The sequence below is a fragment of the Astatotilapia calliptera genome, chromosome 15 (assembly GCF_964374335.1).
Source record: "Astatotilapia calliptera chromosome 15, fAstCal68.1, whole genome shotgun sequence".
Taxonomy (NCBI): domain Eukaryota; kingdom Metazoa; phylum Chordata; class Actinopteri; order Cichliformes; family Cichlidae; genus Astatotilapia; species Astatotilapia calliptera.
The window spans coordinates 34,075,017-34,088,390 of NC_137436.1; the positions used below are offsets into that span (position 1 = coordinate 34,075,017).

A 13,374-nucleotide genomic window follows, 5' to 3' on the forward strand; every position below is an offset into this window, starting at 1 on the left:
AATTGCACTACTTGCATTCTCTCACTACTGCAGAAGACTATTTTCATATACAGCCAGCTCACCCATCATAACAGTGTGGTGCTGAAGAAACTAGTTTCCAAGAGTTTAGAATTTGTCTTTTTGCAGACATTGTACCAACCAATTGTCAACAATCATAACAAACAATTTTAGCTCAGGCCTCCATGTTTCCATGAATTCCTGAGATATACATACTCTTGTGTCACAAATGCATGTCATGGCACCACCAGTTACACAAAAAGCCTACATGTCATCTTTTGTAGTTTTCAAATAAATATGTGATATTTAATAGCAGTTTTTACTCTACATTAGGCATACATTTTTGAAGTACTCTTTCCAAATTCAGACAGCTTTGAGTTAGAGTATGAAATCGTTTGGTTTAAAAGTCTTAAAACTATAGTAAAAGGGTTTTTATTCACCATTCACTGAGACAAATCAGTGACTGACTTTCCATTTTTGACCGAAAGCTTTTAATAATTTTACTTTACTTTGTATTTTGTGAGCATAACTTATGAAATATGCCTTAACTGTTTTGATAACTGCATTAACTGTGGTGAGAATGAACTTGCTCGTGTGAGAACAGCACCAAAGAAATCCATAAAAATTGTAATTTAAATATCTATTATATTTGTACTATACAGTAGGTGCTATGCTATGTTAAATAATTTAAACAATTTGTTCTTGTTTTACCAAAGCATGCTCTTAAGTTGTTAATTATTTCACACTCACACTGGCAACTTGAACATGTCTCCACCTTCAAAGGAAGAGAATGACTCTGTATTCCCTCAAACAGGTTGGATTTTAAATGACTTTCCCTCTATGAACACAGTGTCTCTAGTTACAAACTATGTTTATTTGCCAAATCTACTGTTATTTAAAGGATGTTTTGGAGGCCAGTGAGGACAATGGCAATGTCCAAAATGTTTCTGCTGAACTGAAACAGCCACACACTGATGGAGTGGAATACAAATTCATCGACCAATAGTAGTGCTGACAGTAATGCCGAAGAGGATTTTTTTCAAATGCTCTTTGCCACAGCAACCATTTTGGGGTTTTTTTGTCATTGATCAGAAAGAATAGCAAAAAAACACAGAAAGGGAGGCTTTTCCAAGGTCTGCAGTGGACTAATGTTATAGCCACTGGCATAAAGTCAGTACACCCCTTTTGCATTTTGGTATTTAAGAGGCAGAGCATCAAAACCAGTCAGTCAAGGACTAAGGCACCTGTATTTTCTTGTACGGCATATTGCCGTATTCAGGATTGTTCAGTGACTATGGGAAACAATGAAAAAACCCTGAAGTGTTTTCCCAGGAGGTGAGATGTGCCACAACACAAAAGAACTGAAAACAAGATGCGGTGCGTGGAGAGTCCAGAAATGTCATAGTGGAAAAACTGGAACCCAAATTACCACAAAGTCTTTACCTGGATTCTCATCCTAAAATCCCAGAACATAAAATCCCAGAACAACAAGCAGAGTGTCGGGATGAGGCGCCATCAAAAGATGTCCTTTAAAATATTTCATGGTCACACAGAACAAAAAAAAAAGACCTCATTCAAATGAGATGGCCAAGTATTCATAGACAGACAGCAAGGATTTCCAAATGAAGTCATTCAAAGCGTGCTCCTGCATCCTAAGGGGATAAACACTCTTTCAGTCTTTTACTAGAGGTGCAAAGAAGTCATTGTTTCCTTTGATGCGACAGCAAGAATTATCTGTAAAGATAATTCTTCTGCTACTCCGCACTATGTCTGTGAAGTCATCATGAGAAATCCATTCAAGGGATCATCACCACTACCAGTTGCAACATATGTGACATGTGACCACACTACTGTGTCTGTGACATATTTTCTTCAGGCTTTTCAAAAAGAGATTATAGGATGTATAGAAGTAGGACAAACAAAAGGCCAGTGATGATTATATGTGATGGCTCTCTTGTGCTTCTACAGTCCATTTCAATAACATTCTGCAGAGTAGCTTTGGAAGACCTTCTGGAGAGAAACTTTCAGCTTATCACTGGACAGAGACACAGACAACTTTGATATACTCATTCTCTCTTTTGGATGAACTGATGCTACATGTCTTATATCATAGTCCCAAAAAAATTTAGGAGTCAACAACACATACATAAAGACCTTATGTCCCAATTCCTAAGCCACATTTGAAGGCCAATTACGTCACAGCCAGACTCCCAATTCGAGGGCTTCTCCAAATGCATCCTTCATTTCCCTGGATTTGAAGGATGGGTCGGGTGTATCTTTCGTGGTCCAGTCTATCCCAGAATTTATAGTGCAGCCCAGTCAATTCACTTTCCAACAATGGCGGCAGCTACGGAAGCGGTAGAAGGGGCAGCAGAGGACAACTACATTTTTAAATTTGAAATACATATGTTAAGGTCGAGGGTTTTTTTGTTTTTGTTTTTTTTTACAGTCATTAGACTTACGTGACTGTAGATCAGGGGTGGGCAATTCCAGGCCTCAAGGGCCGGTGTCCTGCAGGTTTTAGATCTCAACTTGGGTCAACACACCTGAATCTGTTAGGATGCCTGGGTCGTTGACCCAGGGTTTTTGAGTTTATTATATTATTTATACTTTCTAGTCTTTGGTTTCTTTGAGTTCTGTCTTATGGTTTATGTCTCTGTCCTCTCTAGTTGCTCTGTCTCCCCTGTCACCTGTATCCCCTTGTCTAGTTCGCATCTCTGTGTATCCTTAGTTGCTATATCCCCGTGTCCAGTCAGTGTCTGTGTCTGCCCTGGTCCCACGTCTCTGTTCCCTCTGTTGCAGTGCGTGCGAGTCTGTGTCTTTAGTTCAGTCTGTGTCATGTTTCCTGTTTTATTTTGAAGGTCCTTGTCTGAGGTTAATGTATCTGGTTTCGCTTCCCCTTGTCTCGTTAGGCCTGATTTGCCCCAGCTGTGTTTCCCTCCTGTTACCCATTCCCTGATTGCTCCCTCTGTGTATTTAAGCCCTGTGTTTCTCTGTGTCGCGTTCTACCGTTTATGTTGCTGTGTGTTTTGTCTGACTGTATAAGTTATTTGGATTCTTACTTTTGTTCTGTTTGAGTTCAGCATTAAAGCTGTTTCAGTTTACGTTTGTCTCTGGAGTCTGCACCTTGGGTCCTTTTCCTGCCTGCACACAGCCGTCACATAACAGAAGATCGCAACCAGAACATGGACCCTGCAGACTCTTTTTCCTCGGAGTTCAACGGCGAGATGATGCGGATGGTGAGTCTGCTCGACCGCATTGCCCAGTCACAGGATATACGGACTATGGCAGTCGGGCTAAGTGCAGTAGATGCCACCATTCGTCATAACCCTCAGCTTTCTCAGTTTGCTAAGGACACTAAGTTGGATGGCACCATTACTGCCTGGAGAGAGCAAGTCAAGGCTGGTGAGCTTGCTCTCTCACTCACTACATCTTCCCCACCGCTGCCCCAGGACAACACACACTCTCCCCCTGTCTCAACATTGCCACGGACTTCCTCTCCCTCCCCACAACAGCCGGGTTCTCGTTCGCCTGCCTTTTTCCTGGCGGCTATGTGGTCGGAGGATGAGGAGGAGGTCTCTTTTTCTCCACCGGTTCTTCTTCCCTCATCCCAAAGGAAACTGCGTTCAGGCCGCCGCCACTCCAGAACCGTTGAACAAACTCCCCTCGGGGGAGACGGTGACTGTTTATTGCACGCTCCATTTGAGCATTCTGACTCTGGACATTCTGACATCGCACCCACTGTGAGTAACATTGTGTTTCACTCTGAGGAATCTGTTTCACCTGAGCCAGCTAATACAGAGACTGTTAGCAAAGTTGCTTCTTTGGATTGTTTAGTTTTCCAGTCATCTGTTCTGCAACCTGGTCTTGCTGGAGGGTCCGAGGGGTCCGTCCGGCCTTCATCTGTTGGTCCCGCTGGGGGTTCTGGAGAACCGCTCCAGCCGTCTTGAGTCTCCGCTAGAGGGTCTGAGTGGCCCGTTCAGCCTTCTGTTTCCGCTGGAGGGTCCGAGGGACGGCTCCCAAGCCGTCGCCTGCAGCGCCAGCCTCAGCGGCTCCCAAGCCGTCGCCTGCAGCGCCAGCCTCAGCGGCTCCCAAGCCGTCGCCTGCAGCGCTAGCCTCAGCGGCTCCCAAGCCGTCGCCTGCAGCGCTAGCCTCGCTCCGTCTAGCTTCGTTTGCGCCTGAGGTCCCCATGCTGTCCGGCCTGCTCGTCCTGTCCGGCCTGCTCGTCCTGCACGTCCTGTCCGGCCTGCTTGTCCTGTTCGGCCGCTTTCCAGGCCGATGACTGGACGTCGTTGCCGTCATGGACGGCCCCCTGAACTACGTCGCCGCCGGTGCCTCCCGCCTGCCCGGCCCCCTGAACTGTTTTCTGGGCTCTTGGGCCGTCAGCCTCCGGGCTGGCCCCCTGACCTTTGTGTGAACTGTTTTTCCTGGCCGCCTGCGCCTGTCGTGAGCCTGTGTTTTGTTATGTTGCTTTCCGGGCTCCGGTGTTTGCGCTTTTTTTTTTTTTTTTTTTTTTTTTTTTTTTTTTTTTGTTTCTGGCTCTTTGTTTGGTTTGTTTTGAGCCCTCCGTCCTGTTTCCCCCCTGTCATTGTACTGCTTTAATCATACATCAGAATTTAAGTTAGTAGCTTTGTCACTTGACTGTATATTGGCAATGACTGTACTTTCATAAAGATGTCACAGACAGGAAAATATTAGGAAATGTTGTGGGTAATGATAACCACCATGACAGGCTATCATGTCACAAAGTAACATACATCAATATACTGCCAAATTGTACAACTGGAGCTCACTGAAATACAGTGAAATTTGATTATGTAGATCCTTAAAGTTTGACTAACTGTTTCACTTGTGCTGATAGGAGGATGGCCCAAGCTTTGCATCTACCAATGGCAGTGCTGAATGCACAGGTAACAAAGCTCTGTATTACCCTACATTTTGCTTTTTTCCTTCATTGTTGGTAAAACTGTAAATTGGCTTCTGTCATTTTTAAATTGCAAATTGTACAATTGGTTCCAAACCTGAATATATCAAATAAATGCAGTTATAATTCTCATTGAGGTAGAACAGCAAATCACCAGAGAAATGAAAAGCTACAATTCAGATGTGTCTTCAGCAGATACTCTGCTGTCACTGTAGGTAAATAACATGAAATATTTTTTTTTTTGTTAGAAATAAATTTGGTGTAAGTAGAGGTTGTGCAACAACTATTCTTTTCCAATAAATTCAGCCTTTCAAGTGTTTAGGCTATTTTAAGGCAAAACTCAATATATTGTAAATTAAACACATTGCTCAAAGACAGTCTCAACTTGCTATTGTTAGTTCATCTTGAACCAAGTCAAAATTTTTAATTTTGCAGTTGCTGATGGGACAGATGCCTTTAACCCTGCACACAAGAAAGAGGTAGGATATGTCATCTTTCTTTGGTTCTTAAAATGGACCAGTAAACCAGCTGTGCACTTAAACAGCTGTGATAGACATTGCACATTGTTAACGCTGACATATTCACTTTACATTATTATTTAAGGAGCAGTTTAGGGTTGTTTGAGTTCTCATCTACACATTATACAGCTGTCAAGCCAATATTGCAATTAATAATCCATTAATATTGAAATTTTCACTATTCATTCAGTGTACATCATGCTAGAATGACTAAGAATGATTGCTGAAAATATCACATGCACACATTATGTTTTTGCCGTTGAAAATAAACATTCTGGGATAGTTTGATGTGTAATATGTACAGTTCATTCAGCTTAAAGCAAAGGTTAGACTGCAGTGTGTTTAGACGGTTAAATTGGTAGAAGGATTAAGTAGGCAAACTCCTCCAGTTTGGACCTCAATATAAAAGGTAGTAAATTAGTTTATGCACTGCAGATACATATTCATGATTTCTGATGTGATAAATATTCTTAGTATTTGTTTTCATGATTGGGTCCATATATTTTATTTATGTCAAGATATGTACATCTTGTGATGTGAGAGCTAAGTGGAATCAAATTGTGGCCTTGATTTTTGTTTTTTTTCTTAATTTTAATTTAAAAAAATTACAAATGTCAGCCACATTAAAATGTTTGAGGACAACGTTAAAAACAAATCATTCATTGTAATACAGTTGTTTAAATACAAGGTATGATTAGGCCTTGTCTCAGCAGTAAGGCTTCTTTTCGTACCTAGGCTTTTTGCTGTTTGTCATTCCCTCTTTGTTCTGTCTTGTCTCTCCACTACTATCTAATAAACCAAAAAACAATAAAACAAGGGTTTTGATTTATTTCTTTGTTTGCAGGTTCAAAGTCGTGGCTTGCCTAGCCTCCAGAAACTCAGGTGACATAGTGTATGTGAGCAACGCTACGAGAGGGCACATAGTAAAAAGTTAAACGACCAGAGGGAGAGGACCTTGTTTCTACACCGTAGCCTCAATACGAAGGTCAGTTGTACTACTACTTCTTTTGGATCCTCCTTTTAGGGGTCGCCACAGCGGATCATCTGCCTCCATCTCACTCTATCCCTAACATCCTGCTGTCACACGCTCTTGACTTGTTAGCACATCTCCATTTCTGTCTTTTTTTTTTTTTTTTTTTTTCTAAATGACATCAGAAACAGCAGTATGCGACATTACGTGATGGCAGAGCTTCAGTTCATCCTTTGTCATTTTTTTTTTTTTTTTTTTTTTAATAAATAGGACAGGGGGAATGAATGAGAGAGAGGGGGAGAGAAAGAAAGAAAACCAAAGGGGAGAAGAGACGGTGAGAAGGGGGGGGAAGAGAGAGAAAAAAAAAAACTCCTGGGTCACCTGTATGGAGAAAAAAAAAAAACAAACAAACAAAAACAAACAGAGGAGACAGCAAACAACAAAGAGCAACATAATAATAGAGAAAACAAAGCACCATCACAATAAACTAGCTAGTCATAGATATCAGTATTTACTAAGTAATAAACGATATTGTGCAGCACGCAAGATAGACAGCGCACAGTGTGCTTTGAGGTAGCAGCCAAGAAAGCTTTAGTCCGCGTCTGTGAATACCCATGTGTGCATACCTGTGTGGATCAGCATGCTTGCATTCCAAAGGTTTCTCCATGTAATGATCTGCTAGGGAGTGTGGGGGGGCCACAGCCCCGTCCTCCAGGGTGTGAAGCGGGTATGGAGGAGATCAAAACTCCAGACATCCAGAGGCCCCCAGAACACAAGAGACCATGGAAGACCAACAGAGGGGCAGCCGCGCCACTGTCCCAGTAAGAGCTGAGGAGAGTCCCAGATGAGGGCTCGCCCAGCAGCCGCGGAGCAGAAGTCAGGGGGAGTTGCAGTGACGCGCCCGTGAGCTCCGCCGGCCCCCAGCTGCGCCTGAGTGACCGAGCCCTAGGCCGAGAGGCCGGGGGCACCCCACCTCCAAAGGGGCCCGAGCGAGCCCCAGGCCCCGACAAGCGGCCGCCAAGGAGTGAGCCGGTGTGCACCCGGACGCCCACCCCCAGACACAAAGAACCACCAACACACCGACACCTGAGGGAGTCCGCCACCGGCAGGGGAAGTGGTGGTGGGTGGAGATAGGCCTCCAAACCTTGGAGGGCCTGAGGTGTCCCCAGAGAGGTGGCGTCTGATACCCAACCTGACATATAGACACAGACATACAGGCACACACAGACACAAACATCCATTCCCACCCTCATGCTCTCATATGCACTCACTCCACACTCAACCAACGTAGAGACAGACATAAAGAGACGCTGTACACACAATCACACTCCCCAAGCGTACTCTACAAACCGGGTCTAGGTACCCTTGCCCCTGGAGGGGGGAATTGCACCCAGACCCAGGTGGTGTTACCCTTTTCCCTGCGGTGGGGAGAGGCAGACCACCCCGACTCCGCAGCAGCAGGGAGGCCCCACACCCCAGACCGCAGTCGGACGGCCAACTCCTCCTACTAGCCCTCCCGCTCCAGCAGGCCGCAGAGAATGGGGGTGGGAGAAGACTCCAAACCTCCCTCCACCCGCTCATTGTAGTGTTGATGCATATGTGTTCTAAGGTGCAATTAAAACCCAGGAGGGCATGGAGCTACCTGCCAAGGAGCAGCAGGTAAGCGCATAGTCCCTCCTGCTAACCCTCAATGACTAAGTGTATTTAAAATTGAGAGGTGGGCAACGACGTCAGGGGTGAGGTATACACCCTGATGGTGATTTGGACTGTCTTTAATCAGCCTAACCTGCTGCGCATCCTTTCCAGCTCGATCTCTGTCTAGCCAATCAGTACAAGTCCTTCCTTCGATCCTCACATACAACTCACTATAAGCCTTTTTCTTCTTTGCCACCTCTCTCTTGGCTGTACTCCCAATGCTCATGTCTACCTCCTTAATCTCTCTGACTATCACACTTTTTCTTTGCTAACCTCTTCATTTGGACATTTTCCTGTACTTCACAATACCATCAGGTTTCCTGTCATCTTTTCTCTGTCTAGAGGATACCCCAAGTGCTTTCTTGGCCGTTGCCCTCCCACTTCAGCTGTACTTTCCCAGTCATCTGGTAACTCTTCTATACTGCCCAACGCCTGTCTCAGCTCCGTCATGAACAACTGTCTTCCTTCCTCATTTTCCACCATTTAATTTTTGCCTCTGCCTTCACTTGCTTCTTTGTCGTTACGTTACGTCCAACTTCATCCTACAGACTGCCATATGATGCCGCTTAGCTACATTCTCCCCTGACACCACCTTACAGTCTCTTATGCACCTTCTGCACACTTGTGTGCACCTATCTTCACTCTCATACATCACAATATGTTCCTCCCTCTTCTTGAAGTATGAGTTAACCACAGCCACTTCGATTCTTTTGGCAAAATCCACCAACATTTGTCCTTCTGCATTTCTATCCTTAACACAATACCTAACCAATAACTCCTCATCACCTCTGTTTTCTTCAACTACATGTCCATTGAAATCTACTCTAATCACCAGTCTCTCATTCCTAGTAAAACTCTCTACTACTTCATCTCACTCACTCCAGAACTCCTTTCTCGTCTACCTGACATCCAACCTGTGGGACATACACACTGACAACATTCAACATAGCCTCTCTCTTCAGCTCTACCACACTATTCACATACTCTTCCTTCAGGATTACCCGTACTCCATTTCTCTTCCTATGAACACCCTGGTAGAACAGCTTGAATCCACCTCCAATGCTCCTGGCTTTGCTTCCCTTGCACCTGGGCTCCTGCACACACAATTAATCTACCTTCCTTCTTTCCATCATGACTTCCAGCTCTCTCCCTTTACCAATTATATAGTCCCTAGAGTCCGTACTCCCACCCCCCTGTGGCTGAGTTTTACTACATCTTCTAATAATGTACTTTAGACAAAATGGTGTAATGCTGAAATATTTCCTTTTTTTTTTTTTTTCTGTCATGGTAAAGATTATTTCTGGCTTCAGCTGCAGTGTCTGTCTTAGCTTTGTAAGACTTTTTCCAGGTTCTAACAAAGAAAATAAATACACTGCAGTGGTTTGAGCTGAAGGAGAGGAGGTTGTCTGATATGTGTACTTATTGATTTAGGTATATTACATCTTGCAGTAGTATAGCTTAGATGTGCTACACTGAGTCACACAGAAGATGATTTTCATACGCTACAGTATGATTTTATTGCTTCACTTGCTTAGGTTGAGGAAGGTGAACATAGTAGTGTATTGTGGTGACAGCTTGTCAGACTGCTGATAATAAAGTGTGCGGTTAAGAATGGTGCTTTATGTACAGTGCAGAAGCACAAGGAGAAAGTAGTTTTATGATAACTCAACATGCTAAACAGTGTAATACTCAGGTCTTTCCACCCTGCTGGAAAGTGTGAGCCTTTCACAATGACAAAAACAAACAAACCCTTGTTTAGAGTTTATATTTTGCTGGCCAAATCAAAACTGTGACCCATCTTATCTGAAATTGACAACAACTGTGATATTGCTAGAGCAACTGCTGCAAAAATGCATTAACACATTTACAAATCTGTGTTGTAGCAATAATTATTCTGGAATTTATATTAATCTGTAATTGTTATTTGTATCTTTTTCTATTTACTTTTCAGATGGAACAGCAGTTGTCCAGTGACAGCAACAGTACCATTATCATTAAACCCACTTCAGCTGATTCTGACATGGATACAAGTGTACCTGAGCTCAGAAGGACAGACAGTGTTATTGTAAGTTTATTCGTATAACTCCACAACAGATCTCAGATTCTTGTGCACAGAGCACAAAGTGAATAGATGGTAACAGTCAAATTTAAAACTAAGTGTTGTGAAAAAAAAAATTACAATAACTATCCTGTACAATCATGTCACCTTCTTGGATTAAGAGCAAGCCTTGATAGAACGACTGTAAGCTTGAGACAAGGGGTTTCTCATTTATCAATATTGTCAGGGACACTGATGTTTAATGTCTTTTCTAGTGTCTGAAGTTCAGAGGTTTTAGTGCTTCAAGTTCAAAGGTTTTCAAGGTGTTACAGCTACAGTAATAACAGCAGTTTAAATTCAATTAGCATTGCATTTGCATAGGTAGTAATGTATGATTGCATTTAGTTTGCAATAAAAGATTTTAAGGAATAGCTTAAAGTACGTAATGACTTAAAATGAATCAACTGTATATTCTGTATGTTCTCATAAAAGGTGATACATGTTATTTTTAAGCCTACTTATATTTTATCTGTGACACATTTTAAAGTCTCTTTTGTGTAGTGAGGCAACAGGATTCTTCATTGTGATAGGATCGTTTGGATCATTATTTCTTGTGAGGTGGTTCCAAAATGCCCATTTTATTGTTTATGCGCTATGACTAAAAATTATTTCTTTGAATTTGACAAAAGGAGCTCAACAACTGACTGTCATGCTTTTGTCGCCTACTAATTAAGCATTTGTCAGTCTCATCCCCTGACAATCCTAAAATGCAATGCACTACTAAAATCTTCAGTTTACCTGGAACACAGTAGATGAGTAGATATTATTCTACCTTACAATCATAAAACAATGTTCTTCAAAGGTTATTGGTCCAGGTAAAAAATTATATCATATATTTAAATAAAGAAAATCAATTTCTATAAATATTAGTGTATATATACAAAAAGAAAACGAAGTTCAGCAATTTCCTAGAAACAGGTTAGTTTTAAACATCTGGGACAATGTAATCTCTAAGCTAACACTAAGTGACTGTTAATGAGTGTGACACCACAGCTGTATTGACAGTCTTTGGGTAATGACAGCATATCCAGACAAAGCCACCCAGGGTTGTTTGGTAAATGTGATGCAGCAGAGGAAAGATTACTTAATATGACTAGTTCAAATTAAGTTGTGACATGTGTGGTACGGTAAATGGTATTAATACCACTGTCAATACCAGTACAGCTGTTACAACTACTACTGTACTACCTCTGGTCTTTAAATGCTTGTGTGAGTGGAAAAATTTAACTATTTTCTTTCTTTCTTTTTTTTAGCTTACCAGACAAATGCTTGGATGCCTATCTATATCAAGTCCTGACATCAGTGAGGAAGAATATGCTCCTCAAACTGCTGAAGAAAGTGACAGTTCTGCAGAAAGTATCATACGACACAAAAGTAAGAAGAAAAAAAGCACGGAAAACTACTTCAGGTAACTCTCAGGAAGATGTCCGACAACTGAAGAGAAGGTGTACCCTAACTCAATGCAATTCCTCAAATTCAAATGCTGCAGAAGACACAAACACATCTGCTTCATTTGATGACACCAGAGAGTCCTCTTCACCTGATTGTTCTGACGTGACGGTTATGACACTAAGGAAGAAGAAACATGGTGGCTGATTGTACAACAAAAAGTTCTACTGTAAGTTTTGCTGTAAACCTTTCAGCAAGATGGCACGCCATTTGCAATCAAAACACAAAGATAAACCAGAAGTGGCAAAAGCAATGGCTTTCCAAGTAGGGTCTAAAGAGCAGAAAATACAGTTGAGTTTATTAAGAAATCAAGGGAACCGTGCCCACAATGAGGTGATTAAAAAAGGACGAGGAACGCTGATACCTCGTCAACAATCTAGTGTACCTGTGAAAGCCAGTGATTACTTGCACTGTATTAATTGTCAGGGTTGCTTCAAGAGAAGGTCACTATGGAGGCACATGCAGAGATGTCATCTCAGCAGGAAGGTCAAAGCTTTAAGGCCAGGAACATCTACAGTCCAGGCTCCATGTAAATATGCAGAGCCAGTCCCAATGTACAATTTTGGAAATTGGTACAAGTCATGCATGATGATGAGATAACAAATGTTGTCCGCACAGAGTTGCATACTGAAATTTGGGGAGCATCTTTTCAATAAGCATTGGCATGATGTCACTAAACATGATTATATCAGACAGAAGATGCGTGAGACAGGGCGACTGGTGCTCCAAGGACAGAAAAATGGCAAGTTGAAAATGGTGTCAGATTTTTTTTGCGAGATCTCGCAAAAGTTTTAGCCGCATTCTTCGGACGCCGGCTCGAAGCCGACCGGGAGGTCGAGGCACGATGTGCCGGGAAAGCGGTGTTCCTCCCGGCTGTAGTAGGTCTCGACCTCCTGTTAGCTTGAAGCTAACGTGAGGATTGCGGCTAAAACTTTTGCGAGATCTCGCAAAAGCGAGATCTCGCAAAAGTCAGTCTTAATTTTTTTTTCTCCCATGTCCCCTGCGGGGCTCCGTAAAAGGCAAACGTGGAAGAAAAGTCCCCATACTCCTCACACCTGATATGATGACATCAATGGATTTGCTCGTGAACACTCGCTGAAATTGTGAAGTATTAGATGAAAATCCTTTCATGTTTGCGAGACCGAAAGCACTTACTCACATCAGAGGGTCAGATGTTGTTCGACAGATCACGCAGAGCTGTGGAGCAAAACAACCAGAAGCGTTGTGCTCTACTAAATTAAGGAAGCACATGGCCACCATGTCCAAGATCCTTAACTTAAAAGACAATGAAATGGATAATCTGGCAGACTTCCTTGGCCATGATATTCGAGTGCATCGCAAATATTACCGACTGGGGACGTTACAGCTGGCCAAGATAAGCAAAGTCCTTATGGCCATGGAACGAGGACAGCTGTCAGATTTCAAAGGAAGAAATCTTGATCCACAAGGTAAAAAAAAAAAAATGTGTTAATTGTGTATTTAAAATCGAAGTATTTCAAAAATCATGCAGTATTATGCAGATGGCCCATGAGGGATGAGAGCTCCCATTGGTGTAGAGTAGCTAAGACTGTGCGTCCATAAGCACGGTGGATGATAAGTTCTGTTCTTCTACACTGTCTACAAATGTTTTATTACTCATGAAAGGAGCTTCTTTCTGAGGAAAATTGGTAGGAGGCCTCAAATAGGAGACTGAAAAGGGCTCATTTGTAATAAGCCTTTTCAG

At 42.6% G+C, this 13,374-nt stretch overlaps 1 long non-coding RNA gene across 1 annotated transcript; it reads left to right on the top strand.

Moving 5' to 3' along the window:
- The first annotated feature begins 1,791 nt into the window (after window positions 1-1,791).
- LOC113007072 (uncharacterized) lies at window positions 1,792-12,134 on the top strand. The gene is made up of 3 exons (XR_013901813.1): window positions 1,792-6,424; window positions 10,056-10,169; window positions 11,456-12,134. It is a non-coding gene; the product is annotated as an uncharacterized LOC113007072 (long non-coding RNA).
- The last annotated feature ends 1,240 nt before the right edge of the window (window positions 12,135-13,374 follow it).